The sequence below is a fragment of the Macadamia integrifolia genome, unplaced genomic scaffold (genome assembly GCF_013358625.1).
Source record: "Macadamia integrifolia cultivar HAES 741 unplaced genomic scaffold, SCU_Mint_v3 scaffold134, whole genome shotgun sequence".
In the NCBI taxonomy this organism is placed as follows: Eukaryota; Viridiplantae; Streptophyta; class Magnoliopsida; order Proteales; family Proteaceae; genus Macadamia; species Macadamia integrifolia.
This window is the reverse complement of record NW_024868167.1, coordinates 490238-495320: the sequence shown is the minus strand read 5'-3', so window position 1 is coordinate 495320 and position 5083 is coordinate 490238. Positions and strand designations below refer to the sequence as shown.

The 5083-nt window shown below is 38.1% G+C and overlaps 1 non-coding gene across 1 annotated transcript; it reads right to left on the bottom strand.

The window, feature by feature from the left end:
- Positions 1-1020: 1020 nt before the first annotated feature.
- Positions 1021-1127, bottom strand: LOC122063499. Its single transcript, XR_006135357.1, has one exon. It is a non-coding gene; the product is annotated as a small nucleolar RNA R71 (small nucleolar RNA).
- Positions 1128-5083: the final 3956 nt, after the last annotated feature.

The following is a 5083-nucleotide window of genomic DNA, read 5'->3' as shown; positions in this document are numbered from 1 at the left end:
CGAATGGTTAGGATGTGATTTTAGATACATATGTTTAGGACGGTAATTAGAATTAGATCACAATCATTAATCGATTCACTTCCGCATTATTAAAAGAAGCAAAAAAATAAAGTAGCTGCTCTCCCTGTGTTCGACCTATAGCTACACTGATCCGTACGCTTGCGGTTACATTTAAAAATCTGAAACAAGTTTTTGGCGCCGTTGTCGGGGAGACAGTTCTATGTTATTTTTTGCTTTATTTTGGTAAATCAGAGTTCTTTGTTTGCTTTGTTTTGTTTTTCCTTTTCTTTTATTGAATTCCTGAGAAGAATAACTTGCAATAATAGTTATATCGATGGAGGTCGCCATGCCTCACAGTATGATAAAGACAAGTTTCGCCCTATAGCAGTACCTCAGGAATTGACCTGAGCAACCCCGGATCTGTGTCGGTAAGCTCCCAAAAAGCAAAAAAAAAAATAAAAAAATCATAAAAAAAAGTTTTGCTATCCATTCTTTTGTCCTTATCTTACTCTAGTTGTGGGTAGTTTTCTATTGCATAAGTGTTAGGTGGGTAAGTAATACTAGAATCAGTTAGAAAAAAGAGATCCAACAAGTAGTGACCATATACGTTTGCTCTCTTTAAAACCTTTCAATATGGGAGACCAACATCAAAACCCTTCACCTAAATCTCTGAAAGATAGGTTCTACCTTGCTGTAACAGCCCAACCTTCCTGTATAGTTCTACCACAAGCTGAAGGCAATAATTTTGAACTTAAATCTCAATACATCACTATGTTGCCCCACTTCCATGGGTTGACCTCTGAGGATGCATACCTATTTCTAAGGGAATTTGAAGAGGTATGCGTTCTAATTAAGATCCAACAGCTTTCTGATGATGCTGTTAAGCTTAGGTTTATCACTTTTGAATTAAAAGACCAAGCTAAGAAGTGGATGTATGGGTTGCCCATAAATTCCATAATCTCATGGGAACAGTTCACAGTTGTCTTCCTTAAGAAGTTTTTCTCAACTCACAAGACCAATAAGCTTAGACGTGATATCCTTCAATTTAGGCAAAATCCTAGTGAGTCCTTTTCCGAACTTATGGAGAGATTCAAGGATCTACTCCAAGAATGCCCTCACCATGGCCTAGACTTATGGCATTTATGTCAAATAATTTATGAGGATATTGATTACCTAACTAAACAAATGATAGTCTATATGCCCTGAGGGATTTATATCCTTTACAAATGAAGGAAAGGCATGGAAATTGTTACTTGATTTAGTTAACAAAACCCGTGAGTGGGAATCAACCCAAGAGAGTGAAAGAACCATGGGAGGAAAAAGATATTTTGTGGATGGGATAGTAGCCAAGGAAGCCCATTTGAATAGCCTAATCAAGAGGGTTGAGGCTATTGTTCCTAAAGAGCCATCATCAGTCAATTTGATTAAGATTTGTGCTTGGTGCTAGTCCCCTGAACATGTCATAAAAGAATGCCCCAACACCTCTGGGGGCACTTCTAATGATAGTGTTAATGCCTTATACTAGAATAATCCATATAGTAATACCTACAATCGAGGATGGAAAAATCACCCAAATTTCTCTTAGAATTAGGGCAACTAAGCAGGGCCTTCCAATTTTCATAATCAAGATCAACCTGGACCCCAAAGGCCTCTCTTTGCACAACAATATTTTTCCCAAAATACTTTTCCTAGGTTAAATGTAGGACCTCAAGCTAGTTTTCCTAGGGCCTCTCTCCTATCATCTTATCAGCAACCCCCTGGGTATACCAGCACGGGAGAGGCAAGTAGAATAAGTGACTTGAAAAAAAAATATGGCCCTCCTTATGACAAGCCATCAAAATTTTACGAGAGAACTCACCCAAGTTAACTCAATTATGTGTGAGAGGGAGAAAGGAACTTTACCCAGTCAACTAGAGCCTAACCCTAGGCATCATCAGCCTGTTAGTTCACAAGCATCACCTAATGCACCACTGAATATAGTACAAGGTCAGATCCAACAAGGGCCCTCTAACCAATGTAATGTTGTTTATGCCCTTTGGAGTGGTAGAGAGTACAAACAGAGCATTCCCAAATCTTCCCCATCAATTACTCTTATTAACTCTCCTTCAGCTGAGGACACAAGTGTGTCTCTTGTTCCAGGTTTGTTTGGTGAACCTAAAGATTCTTTTGAAATTAAAGATGATTTGGTTGAGAAAACCAAAAATGATTCTTCTAAAAAAGGATAAATCCCTAACAGTCCTTATGTTCCTCCTATCCCATTTCCTAATCGCTTGGTAAACAAAAAGAAGATTGCTTCCATGGATAAAATTTTAGAAGTCTTCAAAAAGGTAGAAGTGAACATCCCTCTTTTGGATGCCATATCCCAGATCCCCACCTATGCAAAGGTACTGAAAGATTGTGTACTCACAAACGTATCACTAGTGTGCCCAAAAAAGCGTCTTGGCAGGTAACATTAGTTCCATAATTACTCAGCCTATAGTAGCCAAGTATAAGGATCCAGGGAGCCCTACGATATCTTGTGTCATAGGCAACACCCACATTGAGCATGCCTTACTTGACCTTAGCGCAAATGTGAATCTTTTACCTTACCATGTGTACAAGCAACTAGGATTGGGAGAATTGAAAGCCACAAAAACTACTCTTCAGTTGGCATATAGGTCTATTAAGATTCCTAAAGGGATGGTTGAGGATGTCTTACTAAAGGTGGGGGAATTTATTTTCCTTATTGATTTCATTGTGTTAGATACCAAGCCCTTCTCAACCAAAGATGAGATCCCAATAATTCTAGGAAGATCATTCTTGGCTATCAGTAATGCATTAATCAACTGGCGGAATGGTTTCCTAAGGTTATCTTTTGGAAACCAAACTGTTGAGTTTAACATGCTTAGGATAGGCAAGCAACCACACATGGAAGAAGAGATCAATATGCTTACAGATTTTCTGGATTTTTCTGATAATTTAATTTCCAACTTTGATATTGATTTTGATTCAAAATTTCATGAGTATATGGATGATGATAGTGAAAATTTCTTTTCTGAAGTCTTGAGTCTTCACACACCTGTGGAGCCCTTAGGACCCCTATCCAATTCCATTCCCAAACCTTCCATAGTTGAGCCCCCTAAACTAGATCTTAAGGAGTTTCCATCTAATTTGAGGTATGCTTTCCTAGGGCCTAACCAGACTCTTCCTGTAATAATTTCTTCAAATTTGACTTCTAGCCAGGAAGAGGAGTTACTTAAAGTGTTAAAAGATAATAAGGAAGCCCTAGGTTGGACCATGGCTGAGATCAAGGGTATAAGCCCTTCTATTGTGCAACATCATATACATCTTATGGAGGATTCCAAACCATCCATTGAACCCCAAAGAAGAGCTAACCCAGTGATGATGGAAGCCATTAAGAAAGAGATCCGAAAGTGCTTGGATCATGGAATAATTTATCCTATTTCTGACAGCCAATGGGTAAGCCCAGTTCAAGTAGTGCTTAAGAAGTCTGGGGTGACTGTAGTTCCCAATACCAATAATGAACTAATTCCAACCCGTGTCCAATCAAGGTGGAGAGTGTGCATAGACTACAGGAAACTTAATGTGGCAACCTGGAAGGACCACTTCTCATTGCCATTCATTAACCAGATGTTAGAGAGGTTAGCTGGACATGAATACTATTGTTTTCTTGATGGATATTCTGACTATAATTAGATCCCAATTGCTTTAGAGGACCAACATAAGACCACTTTTGCATGCCCATATGGAACATTTTCTTACAAGCGTATACCCTTTGGGCTTTGCAATGCCCCTGTTACGTTCCATAGATGCATGATGAGCATCTTTTTTGACATGGTCAAAAAATTCTTAGAAGTATTTATGGATGAATTTTCAATTTATGGGAATTCCTATTCTGAATGTCTTCATCATCTTTCCCTAGTTTTGAAATGATGCATATCTAAGAATTTGGTTTTGAATTGCGAGAAATGCCATTTTATGGTTAAATCTGGTATTGTTTTAGGCCATGTAATATCCAAGGAGGGAATTAAGGTAGACAGAGCCAAAGTGGATTTAATTGATAATTTACCACCTCCTCAATCTATTAAGGACGTCCGATCTTTTCTAGGGCATGCGGGCTTCTACAGAAGGTTTATTAAGAACTTTAGTCAGTTAACCCGACCTCTCACTTCATTACTTACTAAAGATCAAACTTTTGAGTTTTATAAAGAGTGCCTAGAATCCTTCAAACAACTTAAGAAGGAGTTGACCAATGCACCCATTGTTCAACCACCTGTTTAGACTGAATCTTTTGAACTAATGTCTGATGCTTCAGATTTTGCCATATGAGCTATTTTGGGTCAAAGGATTAATAAGTTGTCCACTGTCATTTACTATGCTAGTAGGACCTTAAATGATGCACAACTTAATTATACAACCACTGAAAAATAATTTTTAGCTATTGTGTTTGCATTAGAAAAGTTTTTGTCTTACTTAGTTGGTTCACATGTGGTGGTGTATACTGATCATTCTGCTCTTAGATACCTAGTTCAGAAGAAGGATGCCAAAGCCCATCTCATTAGGTGGGTTTTCTTTTGCAAGAGTTTGATTTAGAAATTAAGGATAAGAAAGGAGTTGTAAATCTAGTTGCAGACCATTTATCCCCGCTTCCCAATTCCTTGACTATCGATTCTCTAGTCAACAAGAACCTTCCAGATGAATAGTTATTTACAATGTCTAGTGAACCATGGTTTGCTGACATTGTCAACTTCTTAGTGTTAGGTGTGACTCCAGATCACTAGTCCACCCAAGATAAGTATAGGTTTCATTCCAAAGTTATGCACTTTTTCTAGGATGATCCTTATTTGTTTAAGATATGTATGGATCAGATTATCCAACAATGTGTACCTGATCATGAGAAACATTTTATTCTCTCTTTTTGCCATGATTATGCATGTGGTGGACACTTTTGACCTAAGAAGATTGCCGCAAAGGTTCTATAATACAGATTTTATTGGCCCACTCTTTTTAGAGATGCTTTTGATTTTCGTAAGGCTTGTCCCGCTTGCCAACCTTTTGGCCGTATCAATAAGAGGAACATGAT